Source organism: Peromyscus maniculatus, chromosome 17 (genome assembly GCF_049852395.1).
Source record: "Peromyscus maniculatus bairdii isolate BWxNUB_F1_BW_parent chromosome 17, HU_Pman_BW_mat_3.1, whole genome shotgun sequence".
NCBI classification, from domain to species: domain Eukaryota; kingdom Metazoa; phylum Chordata; class Mammalia; order Rodentia; family Cricetidae; genus Peromyscus; species Peromyscus maniculatus.
The window spans coordinates 12,512,370-12,531,195 of record NC_134868.1 but is presented as its reverse complement, the minus strand read 5'-3'; the positions used below and the strand labels follow the sequence as shown (position 1 = coordinate 12,531,195).

Here is an 18,826-nt window from a genome sequence, read left to right as displayed (position 1 = left end):
TTGTCTGTGCTACAGGATAGAACCTTCTTAATTGTTCTCTTCATGGAGAAAGTTTATGCTGGGTCCACTTGGAATATGTAAATGAATTTGGTTTATGAGCAGCAGGCAGTTAAACAATAATTTTGAGATGACAGAATCACAGCAAAATAATCAAGCATAAAACAAGTATGCATGTAAGATTTTATTTAGCTAATGAATGCTGAAACCATTAAGAGTTTACAACCACTTCAAAGAAGGCGCTGAAGACTAGACACATATGCAAGTGATTATGAATGCTTAAATTTGTTGGTGGACTTGCAACTGGTTAATAGCTATAGAACAATAAAATACATGTTTGGAATCATGCAGAAAACATGTCAGTATATTTTCACTATAAAAATAATTTGTATATCTGTGAACAAGTATGATTTGCATTGCCAACAGATTTCTACAATGTAAACGTAAAGATTTATAAGCTTGCCTAAAGATAATGCAAGGCATAGATCCCCGAGGAAACAAATGGCTAGCAGCAGAGCCCACCCAGTGTTTTATTGAAAGAGAACCCCACAAACACCTGATTATTTAAGAGTCATTTATCATCTGTCCTGAGAAGGCAGGTTGGTTTGTTCAGCACAAAGCTCCTGAGTATGACCATCGAGTACTGTTGATAACATTTGGGCACACTCAGCTCTTACTGTCGTGCAGAGCAATATCAAACAATGCGAACCTAGCAGATTCAAGACGATTGGAAGGGAGAAATCTTGGGCTAAAAGTATGCTTGGGCACTGTGCTGGCTAGTTTTGCATCATCTTGATACATGTAGTTAGAATTATAAGACAGGAGGGAGCCTCAACTGAGACAATGTCTCCATAAGATCTAGCTGTAGGCAAGCCTGTAGAGCGTTTTCTTAATTGCGATTGGTGTGGGTGGGTTCAGACCATTATTGGTCCTGGGTTCTATAAACAAGCAGGCTGAGGAAGCCATGAGGAGCAAGCCAGTAAACAGCACCATTCCATGGGCTCTGCATCAGCTCCTTCCTCTAGGTTCCTGCCGTTTGAATTTCTGTGTTGACTCACACCTGAAACTGTAAGAGATTCGAATAAATACTTTCCTCTCCATGTTCATTTGGTCATGGTGTTTGATCATAGCCACAGAACAGTAACTAAGACACGTACAAAGGCAAAATAGATTGTATTTTTTATCTTTGATACTTTCTTTTCCTTGGAAGAGAAGTCAATATGGTTATGGTCTGTGGAAAAAAACAATTTTATTTAAAATATTGAGCTTGGGACTAGAAGAGATTGTCTACCACACCTAGAACAAACCAAGACAAAAATCCAAGTGTGGTGATATTGTGTTCTCCTAAAATATTGTGCACCCTAATAAACTTATCTGGGATCAGAGAACAGAACAGCCACTAGATATAGAGGCCAGAAAATGGTGGCACACATGCCTTTAATCCTCTGGATCTCTGTGATTTCAAAGCCACACTGTAAACAGCTAGGCATGGAAACAAGAGCCTTTAATCTCAGAAAATGATGGCAGAAAGCAGAAAGGTATATAAGGCATGAGGACCAGGAACTAGAGCTGGTTAAGGTTTTAGGCTTTTAGCAGCAGTTCAGCTGAGATCCATTTGAATGAGGACTCAGAGACTTCCAGTCTGAGGAGACAGGATCAGCTGAGGAAATGGTGAGGTGAGATAGCTGTGGCTTGTTCTGCTTCTCTGATTTTTCAGCGTTCACCCCAATACCTGGCTCCAGGTTTGTTTTTAATAATAAGTCTCTTTAAGATTCATGCTCCATCCAAGTAGATTATTGAAACAAGATTTTGATTCCTGAAGTGACACACTTGAGACATGAACTAGGCTCTTTCATAGATATGACTATCCATGAAAAAGAACCACCTACTTAACTTGTGTTTACCACACACCGCCACCTGCTGGGGACACACACACACACACACACACACACACACGAGTGTGTGTGTGTATACATATGTGTGTGTATACATATGTATGTATATTTGAAAAGAATAAGCTTTTAGCTTTCATAAGCTTAATGGATGTGATTCAAACATAAACACATATAATGTGCCAAGTACATGATAAAAGAAAAAGTATTATGATACCATCTAGAAGGAAAAGGATGTTTCATGGGAGAGATGGGGTTGACAGAATGAGACATGGTGAGTGAGCACAGAGATGACACAACAGCACGGATCATGTCATTAACTTATGTGCCACAAGCAGAGCAATATGTTTTAAGGAACAAGTTTGATTTTGATTTGAGCCTTTTGTACTTGAGGGGTCTCTGGTCTTCCCCAGAAGGCGATGTGAAATACTGATCTAGAGCTCAGGAAAGGAGAGCTGGGCTGGGAATCCTTAAGTCACAGGGTGGAAAAGGCTGGGAAGAAAGAAAGGAGGAGAGAAAAGAATTCCCCCAGAGCTCTGGCAGAAAACGGGAGAACAAGGAATCCCAGAAAACGGAAAAGATGGTATCTCTTGGAGAAGACAGTGGCCTTTTGAGTACAGTACCTGGGAACACTCAGCTGTGCTGGAAAGAGCAGTTTGTGTGTCTGCAATAGAGACTGAAACCAGACGGCTAGAAAAATATAGAAAGTACAGACTGTAAGTGCACCCAATGGCTTGGAGATTTATAGAGAAGAAAAAAGACATGAAGAAAGTGGTCCCAGGGGAGAATCTAGTGAGGAGGGTTTTTTCATTTATTATTTATTTATTTATTTAGGGGTGTTTTTTGTTGTTGTTGTTGCTTTTAGTATATAGCATTGAATATGTTTAAATGTTAACGGAGTTGGTGAGCCCAGAGGAGGACAGGAAGCACGTGTGTTAAGAAGTGGGAAGGACTTGTAGTTATTGTGTCCAAAGATTTGAGATGATTATAATACAAAGGGGATATGCAGCATCTAAGGAGTAGAGAAGACAAGAGGAGAGGAGAGGAGAGGAGAAGAGAGGAGAGGAGAGGAGAGAAGAGAAGAGGAGATGAAAAGAGAAGAGAGGGGAGGGGAGAGGAGGAGAGAGAGAAAGAGAGAAGATGAATATCTGTATAAATCTGTAACTTAAAAAATAAAGGGGGGGGGCTAGCTTGAAATTGCTGTGCAGTTGAGAATTTACAAGGACAGGAGCTGCTTGAAATACTGGTCAGGAAAGAAAGAGGTCTGTGAGGATAATTTACCAGCAGAGGTGAAGCCTTAAGTGAAGTTAGATGTAATGTGTTTATGGTGACATTCATTGGAGTGACCAGGAAATTCTCTCTAGCAGAGTTCAGCAGTCCAGAGACAAGTGTAGGGACAGAAAATCCAGGTCTTGACATTCAGGTGACTTGGAAGGAGAGTGGGCACAGTCCCCGAGAAATTAATGCTCCATTGGGATTCATAGGTAGAAGTTTGATTTTTAGATTAAGGTGGAATAAAATACATGTGCAATGAGAACAATAAAGGAAGATGCTCAGGAGGAGGTATGGGCAGAGCAATGCTGTTCCATACCTTAGAGAGAGAGAGAGAGAGAGAGAGAGAGAGAGAGAGAGAGAGAGAGAGAGAGAGAGAGACAGAGAGACAGAGACAGAGAGACAGAGAGAGATAGAGAGAGATAGAGAGAGAGCCTGTCAAATTGAATCCTGGTTTCAATTTTTAAAATAATAGTGCTATTTCCTTTTAAATGAATAAAAATAAGGTATATGATGTGACAGTTACAATAGCCTGTGTTTAAAGTGTGGAATTTGAGATTTGATGGGGATGTACATGGTGGAATTTCTACAGTGATCAATCATTACAGTAGACTTATTTTGTGGAGTTCAATTTTCTTTCCTTCTTGCTGAGAACACTTAAATTTACTGACTTTGCTGAGGTAGTCTAGGACTATGTCAGAGACAGCCTTTTTTGGGTAATGTCAGTGCTGAGTAGTTGAAACAGTAGTATATATATATTATATGTAATATATATACATACACACATATGTCTGTATATTCCACAAAAGTTAAAAGTTTATCTAGATTTTTATTTTTTAAAAATTGGCCACCCACTGCTAAGAACATTAGCTACATAGTGAATTCATACATAAAGACTAATAATATTCAATGGTGACCTTACTTTTTTTATTAAGAGATTTTCTATTCATTTTACATACCAACCACAGATTCCCCTGTCATCCCTCCTCCCACCCCCAAGCCTTCCCCCTCAACCCACCCCCCATTCCCACCTCCTCCAAGGCAAGGGCTCCCAAGGAGAGTCAGCAGAGCCTGGTACATTCAACTGAGGCAAGTAGAAACCCCTCGCCCCTTCACCAAGGCTGCACAAAGTGTCTCACCATAGGCACTAGGTTCAAAAAGCTGGCTCATGCACCAGGGACGGATCTCAATCCCACTGCCTGGGGAACCCCTAAACAATTCAAGCTAAACACCTGTCTCGATTATCCAGAGGGAGTAGTTAAGTACCAATGGGGGCTCCTCAGCTATTGGTCCACAGTTCACGTGTTTCCACAAGTTTGGCTAGCTGTCTCTGTATTTTTTCCAATCATGATCTCGATATTTCTTGCTCATAGCTTCCCTCCTCTCTCTCTCATCGATTGGACTCCTGCAGCTCCACCTGGGACCCAGCAGTGGATCTCTGCATCTGCTTCCATCAGTCACTGGATGAGTGTTCTATGATGACAGTTAGGGTATTCAGCCATCTGATCACCAGAGTAGGTCAGCTCAGGCAACCTCTTGACTATTGCCAGCAGTCTATGGTGGAGTCATCCTTGTGGATTCCTGGGAACCTCCCTAGCACTCTGCTTCTCCCTATTCCCATGGTGCCTTCATTTATCATGATATCTCTTTCCTTGCTCTCCCACTCTGTTCCCATTCCAGCTCAAACCTCCTGCTCCCCTAAGCTCTCATCCCCCGTCCCTTGCCCTCCATTACCACCCCCCCCACCTCCAGTTTGCACATGTAGATCTCATCCATTTCTGCATCGCTGGGCGATCTCAATGGTGACCTTACTAATAACAATGGTGATGGCTAATGGTGTCTCGATCACCAAGGCATTGCACCAAGAATCGGTGTGTAGACTATTTTACTTGTGATTCTCACAGTAAGCATGAGGCTTGAAAGAAAAAAGCAGGTAGATCTGCACAGGATAGCCAACACTCAGAGCTCCCCCCCCCCCAACCTCCAGGCTAGCCAGGGATCCACAATGAGACTCTCTGTCTCAACATCCACCCCTTCGGAAGAGAACCAAGACTCATGTCCAGTGAGTCCAGAGCCCAGTGCTAATCACGTACTTAAGCATGATTACATTGTAGTGCTACAGGCAAGATTACTAAGCCATGTATCATATTAATAAAACAAGCTCCATCCAATACTAACTCCCTTATAATTTGGTATAAGATGAGCATACTGTAATGTGTTTTAAAGCTTCAGGGAAAGCATTATATAAGGAAGCTTAAAGCCAACTGAATGATGAAAAGCAGTAGATTCTTATTGTTAAGCCGGGAGTGTTTGCTGCGGGCACATATTATCTCACCTGCTTACTAACTCATGTTTTTGTTTTAAAGAGGCTTCGCCTGATGGGATCCAGTTGTCCGGATTAGGCGCCATTTAAAAACTGCTTGCACAGTGAAAAGTGAAATAATAACATGATTGCACACCTGCTTCGAATTTCATTTTCAGTGCAGTTATTGCTGCTGGAGTATGTACATGGTCTAGGAAAATGCTCCCTCAGTGTGGGTGACCAAGAGAGGTTTCCACATGGCCCGGGCTCACTGGAAAATTGTGCTTCAGAGACCTTTTGTGTCATTCAACACCCCAAAATAAAGTCTGTCTTCAAAAGGAGTGATATACATGACTGCAAACATCTCCATTAATTTCCCCGAGACTTCATGTTGGATGCTAAGCGATGCTCTTCCTAATTCTGGGTTGTGGTGAGAGATGCAGACTGCGAGTCAAACTGAGAAGATCTTCTTACATTGCTTTTGCTCAATAAAGAGGAAAGGAGAGAAATGGCAAAAAGAAGCAGTCAATTTCTTCTTTTTCGGTGAGCAGCGCAGACGTCTTGGGGAACAGGGGGGTTGACTTTCTCTGGTCCCAACTACTTCCTTTTCGGGAGTTTGAGTTGCCGGAAATGCCATTCTTCTTTCCATTCCTCTTCAGTTTAGCTTAACTTCCATCTCTCCCCAAACTCCCCTAAGCTATGATCCTTGTCTTATTTTTTTTTGGGGGGGGGATGTGTGTAGTTCTAGGTTTTTCTCCACAGGGGAAATGGCTGCTCCGTGGTCCTGTCTATGTTACTCATCATCATGATCCTCTCTTCTGCTTCCGGTCATAGAGCACCGAGTCGATGGCAGTGGTATACTGGTGCAATGGAAGCTTTCAGGAGGATGAAGCGTGGCAGGAAGCTTTTCTCTTTCAGGGATTTTTAATGGTTCAGCATTAGGGACTGACCAAATATTAAAAAAAAAAAAAAGCCATATGGAGGAACATGACAATTGGCCGATATTAAAATCGGTTAAGCGGTTTGCAGCAGAGGTCACAGAGTGTGAGTGAGACCGTATTTACAAAGTCTGTCATGTCCATGCCTTCACCCCTCCTCCTCATGGTACTCCCTTGGCCCGTGTGAAAAGTTTCACAGCCTATCTGGAATAAGAGTGCAGACAGACAGACAATATGCCCGATGAAGACTCTCCAGCACACCCTCCAGCCACCTCACGCAGCCTGCTCCCCGCCCAGTCCACTTCTCCATTCCCTGGACATTCCATGTACTTCTATATTTTCATGAATTTGCATGCACTGTCCATTAAAATGTCCTCTCCTGTATTTCTCCGTCCTTCGGCTTTTCTCACCAGTTCACCTGTACAAGGATTTTCGTAAATTCCATTTCCTTTAAAGAGTTTCTAAAATTCTCTGGTTAGTACAATTTGATTCTGGGTACTTTGAAGAGTATTTTAGCATTGCATTTATCTTGTTGTAAATATGCCTTTCTTTTTCTTCCTTCCTTCCTTCCTTCCTTCCTTCCTTCCTTCCTTCCTTCCTTCCTTCCTTCCTTCCTTCCTTTCTTTCTTTCTTTCTTTCTTTCTTTCTTTCTTTCTCTTTCAGTCCTGGGTATTGAACCTAGGGTCTTGAGTGTGCTAGGCAAGTGTTCTATTACTGAGTTATACCCCTAACCCCAAATAAGTGTATATAGATGTTGGAGACCCTTTCCTCACTGAGCTGTGAGCACCGTGAAGGAAGATGTGGCTGGAGTTTTCTCACAGCTAGTGTTTACTACATTAGACCACAGCCTCCGATGAAGAAAAACTCAGAAATCTCTAGTATAGCAAACACGTTTTGAACTTTGTTTTGGGATTGTGGGGAGAAGGAGTAACAGAAACCAAGGGAGGGGACTGGAAATCTGTTATCATTTCCCCTGCTCTAAGGACCAGCACCCCATCTGTAGCATTTCAAATATATCTTCTTCATTAAATGCTCTTCTGCTGTGGACCCTGGACTTTAAAAATTCCCTAAAATGTTTCCTGCATTTACTTATTTGTGTGTGAGTATGTATGTGTGGAGGCCAGAGGACAACTTCTGAGTCAGTTCTTCCTTCCACCACGCAGTTCCTGGGGATTAAACTGAGGTTGGCAGGCTTGGAACACTGAGCCATCCACTCACCCTAAAAATTCAAGTGTCATATACAGACATTAAAAATGTCCATTTAGCCAGGTGGTGGTGGTCCAGGCCTTTAATTCCAGCACTCGGCAGGAAGAGGCAGGTGGATCTTTCTGTTTAAGGCCAGCCTGGTGTACAGAGAGAGTTCCAGGACAGCCAGGGCTACACAGAAAACTTTTATCTTGAAAAACGAAAACAAAACAAAAATGTCCACTTAAAGGATACCAAGTAATATTTGACATATTCATACATCAATTAATGTTTTAACCAGACTAAACCTGTTTATTAATACTGCTGTAGTTTCTTTCTCCCTCTTTTATAGTCTTACTTGGTACTCATGTTAGTTACTGTGGTAGTATGCTTTGATTCCTAGATTTTTTTTTCTCATATAGATTTCTACTTTGTCATTACCACAAGGCTTATCAAATACACCTTTCTGGGACTGAGAGGACGGCTCGGTGAATAAAGTGGTTGCTGTGTAAATGTTAGGACAGGAGTTTAGATTCCCAGGACACATGTAAAGGTGTCCTGGGGAGGTCTGTAGCTGTCACCTATAAGCCAGCACTCAAGAACCAGAGATAGGGGAATCTCTGAAGCAAGTTAGTTTGCTATATTAGCTAATCAATGAGATCTGGGTTCAATTAAGACACCCCAATCTCAATCAATGATGGAGGAAGACTCTCCTCATCAGCTTCAGAACACACACACACACACACACACACACACACACACAATGAACATGAGTACAAGTACACACCAGGATTCACTTGTGCTCCCCCACACGTGTGAGCATACCACCCCAAATACACACAAAAGTATTTTGTTCCTAGAAGTCTATTTTTAAATAACAACAACCTAACATGATTATTGAGATACAGACAGAAACAAAGAACAAGAGGCAATAAACTAATAGAATGTGATTATATGATCTTAGTTAATTTCTCCCACATTTTGAATTTTAGTGTTTTATTTTGCATTTTTTTCCCGTGTGTTGGGGTTGTTAGTAAGCACATGCATAGTGTGTGTATGGAGATCATGTCTTTCTTCCCTTTGAAACAGGTCTTTCAGTGGCTTGGAAACTTACCACATATACCAGCTAGTTGCCCCCCCCCCCAAGCTTCCAGTGGTCCATCTGTCTCTACCTTCTAACTCCCCTTCACTGAGATTTGCTGTGGAATAATCCTGTACACTGTGAAAATGTTGCGCTCATTGTTAGTAAAAAGCTAATTGGATGATAGCTGGGAAGGAAGAGAGTGGATGAGACAGCCTGACACAGAGAGAATGCTGGGAGGAGGAAGGATGGAGTCAGGAGAGAGAAACAAGGTGGACAAGACATACTGGGAAAAAGTACCAAGCAACGTGGCAAAGCATAGATAAGAAACATCGGTTAATTTAAATGTAAGAGTTAGTAAGTAACAAGCCTGAGCTATCAGCCTAGCATTTACAATTAATGTTAAGACTATGAGTGGTTATTTGGGAGCAGGCAGTAGGGACAGGGAAACTCCGCCTACAGAAATTCCAAGTGTATGCCATGGGCCTACTGTTTTACATGGGGATTATTTACATTTACTCCCATCCTCACCCTTCTGAGGCAAGCACTTTAGTGACTGATCCATCCTGCTTAGTCCCCATTTTACATTTCTAGGTTGCCTATCACGTATTAACATAGTTATTGTCTTAGATGTATATTTAGGCTCTGTACTAGGGATGGCTTATGCATCTCATTTAAATGTTAGCATATTCGGAGTGGTGGTGGTGGTGGTGGTGGTGGTGGTGGTGGTGGTACACGCCTTTAATCCCAGCACTTGGGAGACAGAGGCAGGCGGATCTCTGTGAGTTCGAGGCCAGCCTGGTCTACAGAGTGAGGTCCAGGAAAGGCACAAAGCTACACAGAGAAACCCTGTCTCAAAAAACTAAAAAATAAATGAATAAATAAATAAATAAATATTAGCATATTCTGAATTTTTATAGTTACTCTCTCAGTGAATTTTCTATGCCCTCTTCTTAGCCATTAGCACGTCCTTCCTCCAGTTTAAAGTTCTTCCTTTAATATGCCTTATAGATATATATGTTGGAAATATTTGCATTTATTATATTTTCTTTATCTGGAAATGTCTTTGCTATTCCTAAGGGATAGTTTTGCTGAGCACTGAATTCTTTGTTGATAGCTTTTTCTTCAGTACTGTAAAAAATTTCATGCTACTTTCTTCGAAGACTTGGAGACTATTAGGTTTTTGTTGGGAAACTGGCTGTCAGGTAAACAGCGACATGCCTATATAATTACCTGTTTCTCTTCTCTCACTGCCTTGAGTGTTTTACCAGTCTTTTTCCCTTGAGACCTTTAGGTTAAGAGACCTTCAATATAAGATGTCTTGGGGTAGACCTCATTGAGAGACATTTGACCTGTGACCTCTGACCTTCCTGTGTGTATGTGTGTGTATGTGTCTTTCTCCAGCTTGGGAAGTTTTCTGTTATTATTTCTATTTCCTCTCTTTGGCATTCTCTAGTCCTCTTTAAACTGGCGTTAACTGATCACTGCTGTCTTCACATTGTACCCAAAGCCATGCAGATCCTCATCCCCCTCATTTTTTTTTCTTTTTCCAACCTTAAATGCGGGTAGCCTGCCCTTACCCTACTATTTTTCCTTCTGTTTACTCTCCCTCCCATGGAATCCTCTGTTGCCCTTCAAAATTTACTGAGTATATTCTGAAGCTCAAGAAATACTGCTTGATTTTTTTTTAAATTCTTCTGTCCTATAAGTTTCTCTTTTAGACTATTGCGACTTTCCTCTATTTTCTTCAAGCTCATTGAGCCCCATAATGCTGTTTTCAATTCTCCGAGACTTCTCTCATACTGGTTACTGTCTGGTATCTCATTTTATGTGTTTTCTGCCCTTATTTTGATTACTGAATGAGGGGATGGTTTTCTTTTCAAACCTCAAGATGCTTGCTGTCGTGTAATATTGTCTTTACATCTGTCTTCCTAATCTGCCATTAGTGTCCATCCAAAAAGTTCTAAGTCAGCTGCTTATTTTCTATGTTTCTGTAATTACTTCTGTATTTCACCACTGGATGGCACCCAGGTCCAGAGTTTTTAGGGGAGTGTTGTTAGTGTGTTTTAGAAGAAAAAAGGACCATCCAAACTCAGGGTTCCTAATACAGGAGAGTACCCAGAAAGAGTAGTCTGATACTTCAAGAGCATCCCCCACCCCATCCCAAGGTAAATCTGGATGCATCCAAGGTTACACTTCTATGGTCAGACATGATAAGATTCTGTTCAGCTTTGGGGCATCCAAGGTTACACCTCTGTGGTCAGACATGATAAGATTCTGTTCAGCTTTGGGGCATCCAAGGTTACACCTCTGTGGTCAGACATGATAAGATTCTGTTCAGCTTTGGGCAGTGTCACTGATATAGACCACGTCCAAGTTCTTGTGTCACATACATTACCATCAAAGTCACCAAACTGTGTCTATCCCCGAACAAACAGCTTTCCAATAGCTAGCAGCACAACACTGGGGTGGGACAAAGTCCCACACTGCTGTGGGCTAACTGTTGCTTGGGGTAAGCTCATGACCCAAGATTGTCGTAACCAGTCACAGGAGATGCTAGTTGGAAGAGAAGCCCAGCAGACTGGGATGGTGTATCTTCCTCTAGCAATAGTTCCAGAAGTCCCCTTTCCTATAGATCCAGGGGCTGTAAAAGAAGATGTGGTAGATGCAAGATATGGCAGGTGCATGAACCCATGTCCTGATCACTCATAATGAGCTGCCTCACCCGGGAAAATTGTCCCTGAAATAGACCTCTGCCCCTTCCCAGACTCCAGTTCAAATTGTTTCTCTTGCCTCTGACACACATGGAACATTTGAAGCTGACATTCAAGCCGCCCGTCACCCAGACCTGCAGTGATAATGCTGCACTCTAACAGCTCTGTGCCTGTGGTTCTTATCTAGTCTCCTGCAGAGAATTCTTCTTGCGTCTCTATCAGCTCTCTGCCCTGACCTCCACTGTGGTTCCTCTGAACAGTGCAGCCTCTTCAGCCTCTTAGAAGAGCTATCTTGTCACACATACATTGCAGAACACGTGTAAAGATAAGCACATCTGTAGTCTAATACACCATCTAACAACTCTTGTAATGATTAACACTGGGGACCAGTGGGGCTGGGGAAATGACTCAGAGGTTAGCTGTGCAAGCCTGATGAGTTTGATCCCTGGAGATCACATACAGCCCTGGCTGTAGTGGTGCACATCACAATGCCAGCACTTTTGTGGCACAATGGAAGACAGAGACTGCAGAATCACCAGAGAGCTTGCAGCCCGGCTAGCCTAGAATACACAGTGACACAGAAGAAGTGAGGGAGGCCTTAGAAGGTAGAAGATAAGAACCAGCTGTTGACAGCCATGCTCTGACCTGCACCTGTATGCCATGACACACACAAGACCTCCCCCATAAATAAATAAATAAATATCAAGATAAGATAAAGATAAGCACATCTGTAGTCTAATACACCATCTAACAACCCTTGTAGTGATTAACACTGGGGACCAGTGGGGCTGGGGAAATGACTCAGAGGTTAGCTGTGCAAGCCTGATGAGTTTGATCCCTGGAGATCACATACAGCGCTGGCTGTAGTGGTGCACATCACAATGCCAGCACTTTTGTGGCACGATGGAAGACAGAGACTGCAGAATCACCAGAGAGCTTGCAGCCCGGCTAGCCTAGAATACACAGTGATGCAGAAGAAGTGAGGGAGGCCTTAGAAGGTAGAAGATAAGAACCAGCTGTTGACAGCCATGCTCTGACCTGCACCTGTATGCCATGACACACACTAGGACCCCCCCCCATAAATAAATAAATAAATATCAAGGACAGAAAGATTGGGGTACCTGTGTTTGCTAATGACCATCAATACTAATCAGGAGTACTTCCTCGGTTAAAGCCAAAGAAATTGGTTTGGCTTGTAAGTTTGTTGTTATTTAATAAAGTCCAACATTTTGGAAAGACAAAAACATATCCATCCATGTCACTGACAGAACTTGCTTATGTCAGGACTGCCGACACTTTCAGGGAAGGTGCACACCACTTGCTCATTTAGAAATGTGGAAGAGAGTACACTGAAGGTTTATCTCTAGGGATTCTGACTTTTATATTCCTTATCAACATCCAAGAAAGATTCTCATGATGAAAAACATCAGACGCAGAAAATTACTTATTCCGTTTTCCAGCAAGTCTAGTGTGTGTTGAGCAGCTCTGCCCAAAAGTCTGAAGTCCACAGCAGTCCAAAAATCTAGAATCTTTTAAGTGCTGAGCTGACATCACAAGTAGACAATTCCCCACCACGGAATTCTGTTGTACGCATCAAACTGTTAAAAATGATGATTAATAACATCATTAAGAATATAATAGAACATACTTTCAGGTTACATTGTGCAAAGTGTGTAGAAAGCATAAATGGTTTGGCGTCTAGAGTTGGGGTCCATCTCCTAAGGGCCACATTATGTATATACAAATATTTCAAACTGAAAAAAATGTGGTATCTGAGACATTTCTGGTTCTAAACATTTCACATAAAGGAGACTCAAGCTGTATGAGACAGAGAGAATCATGTTAAAAACAGTAACTCTTTGTGACATGTGTACCATGGACACTAGCCAAGTTAGAATTAAATCCTGAGGGTTTTTTTTTTTTTTTTTTTTTTTTGAGACAGGGTTTTTCTGTGTTGTTTTGGTGCCTGTCCTGGATCTCGCTCTGTAGACCAGGCTGGCCTCGAACTCATAGAGATCCGCCTGCCTCTGCCTCCCGAGTGCTGGGATTAAAGGTGTGTGCCACCACTGCCTGGTAGATCCTGAGTTTCATATCTCAGCATCTAGTTAATAAAGTGTCTACTATGAGTTACACTTCTCTTTATAGGCTAAGGAAATAGCCTGAAGGACTAACACCCCAACACTCCTTTAATTTTTATTACATTGGTGGTCCTGTGAACTGGTGCTCAGGAATTCAGGCGTGCTAAGTCTCCCACCACTGAGCTATGTGCCCATGATCTAACATCATAATAGAAGAAGTGTGAGAAGTACATTTGGAAAAAAAAAATGCCAGGTTCTGAATTTCTTATACTTAAATGTCCTTTTATCTTTTCTGGATTGACTTTGGACAACCATACTCTGTTTTTATGGCATACAGCTATAAAAAACATGAAATGCGTCAAGATAAAATGCACATTTATATTTATCAGCAGTGTCCACAGAACATGGGTGATCAGAAGTTCCACAGTTGTTGCAGAAAAGGGTGGTGACTTCCCCAAGCAAAGGCTGGGCCCAGGCTTTAGTCTCCCTCAGACTGCACCACGGAAGCAGTGGCGACTGGTGTCACTTCACAGAGCTTGGCAAACAACTTCTTGCAGGTAAATCTTGGCATGCATTCATCATGTCAATTTCTTGCTCTTAAGCAAGTATGTGGTGTTACAAAGCTTTAGGAGGTGTAGCCAGTACCACAAGGTACCAGAGACACTCATCTACCACTAATTATGAGCAGGTCGCTTATCAGAATTCTTGTTTATTCTAAACAGATATTGCTTTGAAATGAAAACTCCTACGATCACACGTTGTATTAACTTCCTGTGCATATTCCACTCATTTTTGTGAGTTTTATAGCACTTAATTTGAAGATTATTTATATATGTAATTTTATGGCTAACAATTTCTTTTTGAATTAATATCGCCTGCACTCTGTGGAATTATGTTGTACTACAGTGATAGAGTATATGGTGTTTATATTGGAGATTTTGTATTTGGTACATGTGTCGCACATCCTAACATGTGAAATCTTAGCATTATAATGCACTATTTGGGAAATCATTTATTTTTGAGATCCTAAATATGCAGTATATTTGCAACATGCATGTTTAACATACACATGTGACTATGAAAAGGGATAAAATATAGACACATCTATAAGTATTGAATAGCCTTGGCTTTTAATGTTGCTGACTTTATACCTTGTTCATCTAAAAATTACATTCATGACACTTGGGAGAATCCTCTGTATTGTGACTAAAATATACACATACATATGTTATATATATACACTATATATATTATATGTGTGTATATATTTGTGGGAAGATTTCCAGAATAATCCTGTTGACACAAGGCACTACTAATTGTTGATATCAGAACTGTGTCTCCAACTTAAAAGATTGCAGGAAAGACAAGGCATACACACACAGCCAGCGTGGAGTGTAGCAAAGAAAATTTCCTTCACAAACAGTAGAAGCAGGACTTCCCATGACTGCTCCTGAGATACACATTTTCAGAGTAAAACATTTGACCCTGTAGACAACTGACGGTTTATGCATCATCTTTCTACTTTAGTATTCTTACTACTCAAAACTGAAACAAAAAGGCCCAAATATTTGACCCAATGTGTAGGTAGCACTAGAAGATGGCAGAACTCAGCACTGAAGCCTGCATGTAATTGCAAAATTCCCTCTTCCCGTTGGAAATACTATGAGCAATTATCTTAAGAGGAGAATGGCTATTATCTGTGGAATACTTTGAGAGACACCAGAGAGCTGCTAGAATCTTAAAAGGAAAACTGATGTTAGGAAAGAGACTGACTCCTAGATAATTTAGTCTTGTCTACTACCTCAAGGTGCTTTGAAGACTTCAGAGATGTTTCAATAATCACCTAAAAATGCTCATGTGCACAGGAATAAATACATGAGAAGGACTGGAAGAATGCAAGCCAGTCAATAAATTCTGGTTAGCTCTAATGTGGGATTTAGATAGGAGATGGAAAATTCATGGCATAATTCTATTGTAAATGATTTTGATATTTAAAGTAAGCACTCTCATTTACTTGTTTGTAGACACCTAAAAAGTAATAGTAATTTTTGATTAAACAATTCAGTGTTGCTGATTATTAATAAAACCTATCTATGAAGGTCAGTTAAAGAACAAAAGCTCTGAAGTTTATTTTTGTTATTTTAGAATCATGGCTAACACTTAGACTAATTTCTTGCTTATTATTTCCTTCCTCATTTCTTTTTGTCTCTCTTTTTTCTTTCAGTAATATTTTTATTGTTGCAAAGAGCCCTATAGGACAAAAGCCAAATGTGAAAATATTCATAAAATCTTGTGTTTGATGCAAAATGACTTTAATTGTATAATCATTTCTTAATAAATACACAAGCTCTTTTTCTTCTTGGTTATTAGATACATTGTCATTATAGGAAGATATCTCAAATTTACCCTATGGTTTTAAATACAACAATCCCCTCTTCCAAAGTAAGACACTTTATTTTAATTTCCAGAACAAAATCTGACAGTTCAATCAATTCCATCACATATAACATGTTTAATGGGAGTATTTGTGATTTTTTTCCTGGTGCCCTCTTTATTTTATATTGAATCCATTGGGAATAACTGCATATTTTATTTCTAATTCATCCATTTCTAATTTAAATTAAAAATGTATTTAAGAAATATGTTCCTCTGTTCTCTTGATGATGATTTGTCAGTTGTAAATTGTAGTCAGAATGTTTTGTTTAGTGTTTATTTTCTTTGCTTAAATTTCACCAGGGCCTGGCCATTCACTCTCCATGGCAGTGATCCCTAGATGGACTCAAGAATTATAGTGTCCTTCCAAGGCTCCTGCCCACCCTGTTGAAGCACTGGCGACCCTTGTCTTGGCCGTGCAGGTGTATCAGTTGGTATATCTTAAAGAATTAGGCCACACTATTTGGTAAACATAAATAATTTCTTTTCATGCTTTTTAAAGACGAACAAAACAAAACAAAACCAAGATGTTGCAATGGTCCTAGGGTGATCTGGAGCCTCCCTGTCTTGTCAAGTGTGATCTGTGGCAATGTAAATATCCACTTTCAGCTACAGAACAAAGAAGCCCAAGATAAAGGGACCCAGACCTACACTGGATGGCAGAAGAACAGGACTAGGAATGTGTAGTGACATATTACAGAGCAGAAATGGCTAGATAGGACCCCCAGACCTCCTCTCCAGTTAGCGACATGAAGGTTCTGAATATCTGAGCAGAATATTCAGTTCCTTTGAGAAAGAGTTGGCCAGTATCTTTGCCATGTAAAAAGGACTTGATTTTGGTATACACATCAATTGAACAGATTTTAAATAGTTTTTTACTGGCAAGTAATAGACTTTGTATTTGGCCATAGTATTTACACTAGAAGGTAGTTAGTATTTTTAGAAAATGCTAAAAAGTAATATGAGCCTGAAATCATTCTGCACCACCGTCATGTATTGGATTCAAGACAGTTTCCTCTGTAACTTAAAAACAGCATGATATAGACTGTGTTCTGATTTGATGCCTACAGTCAGAAGCGTTTTATTCATATGCATATTAAAATTATTTTGTATATTACCTGGTGTTATTATGCCAACTAACTTAATTATGTGCTGTGAGTTATTTAAAAATCTTTCAAAAGTGAACTAATAACTCAGAATGTTATTTGAAACCCCAAGTCTATTATTTTAATCCATCAGTTTTTAGCTTAAATCTGGCTGAGGGTCAGGATGGCTACAGTTTCCTTGACTATGAAGTATATAACACATGCACACCCTTGACAAATTTGACTCCATCCAGAAACATAGTTAACCCTTTGGAATTGATCACAATGTTTTAGCACACCTAAGATTATAACACAAAGATATATGCAAAGGTGTGGGCAAAGAAAAACCCAGCAAATTTATATGGGACCTGTTTTGGGGAAAAAAAAATACAAAATTAACGTTACATTTCTTATCCTTGTGAAAGAAAAAAATCAAGCATTTTCCAAATGGTAACACAGTCCCAGGCAAAGCTGCTGAAATATTTCCAACTCTAAAAGTCCTAAAAATGTCACCCTACTAGTAAGTGTGTTAAGGGTACCGTACAGACCTTTCCAATGCTTGGTCAGTTTGAAGCCTCCCCAAGGCGATAGATTTCACCGGAGCTTTTCTTCTTTCTCCTGATGAGAGGAGGCTGGTCTTGCCTGTCCATTAAGGACAGCTTGGTCTGTGGTACTGAGACAACTGTGGCCTGAGACACTCATCTGTTCTCTTACTCTGCTCGGCTATATTTGGTAACTGAACTCAAGTTTCAGCTGAGTGCCACAATCAGGAATCCCAGGAGTGGGCTGGGAAGCAGCCCCAGATCTGTGGCTGGGTTCTTAGAAATTAACACCACTGAGTGTAGAAGGAACCGTAGGTATGATTTCAATAAGCATGGCATTTAAACATATTCCACTCTGACCTTATAGTTGGAAGTCACCACCTGGCCTTTTCGCATGCCCTTAGTTATTTACTAGAATACTTTATGATTCCCAATAAAAAAAAAGTGACATTCTGGAGGAAGACTCCTAGGATAATCTGTTTGTGTGTTTAACTTTTAGTCATGTTGTGGGTTCTCCTAAAATAGTAAACCCAGTAACTATTTAAAAATTAAGACACCTGCCAAATTGAGTGGAGATCACAACTGCTTTCTTATTTCAGCATTGTTAGTTAAAATTTGTCATATGACTGCAGTGTGTATTAAAGATGTAGTCCAAGGCATAATGAAATGGAGTCTGAATAGAACAAATGTACAGCAAATGGAGAGTAAATCTTATGGGATACAGCACTGAGCCTTAAGCATTAAGAACATTTAGCAAATTATTCACTGGAAAAAAACAAACAAATGGTGAGTGAACATTGTCTAAGACAAGCATGAACTTTCCATAGCTGTGAAAAAGACATCAGGAATCCTCTTGTTAACTATTCTGTAGCGGCTCACTGTATTGTTCTCTTGTTAATAACATGTGGAGAGAGGTAGGGAGAGCCAACAACTTCTCGATCTAACCAAGATCGTCTACTTGAGCAAGATCTAACCAAGATTGTCTACTAGAGCATGGGTCGAATCACATGAAAGGTCCCAGTTTATTCAGAAAGTATTTAATTGGCTGCCATAACCTTTGGTCTAGTTTCATTTCTAAAGAAGTCCATTCCTGATAGTGGAGTTTGTTATTTGTTTCTTGTTGTGTTCTGATCCTTGACACAGTGCTTCCATGGCCAATTCACCCTTACATTCATTAGTCAGTGATTTTACAGCTTACTCTTTGTAGAACAAAAGTGGAACTCCCTCTTACGTCCTATTGTCTTAGTTTATTTTTGCTGCTGTAAGGAAAGAGTACAGTTGGGATAATTTACACAGAACAAAAGTTG

The 18,826-nt window shown here is 40.5% G+C and overlaps 1 protein-coding gene across 3 annotated transcripts in view; it reads right to left on the bottom strand.

Moving 5' to 3' along the window:
- Window positions 1–17,683, bottom strand: part of Palld (palladin, cytoskeletal associated protein) — a 413,911-nt gene extending 396,228 nt beyond the window's left edge. For all 3 annotated transcript variants that reach the window (XM_006996647.4, XM_015989967.3, XM_015989968.3), the window contains exon 1: window positions 17,526–17,683. The gene's annotated coding sequence lies outside the window, so the exon portion shown is untranslated. The remainder of the gene's footprint in view (window positions 1–17,525) is intronic.
- Between the last annotated feature and the right edge of the window lie 1,143 nt (window positions 17,684–18,826).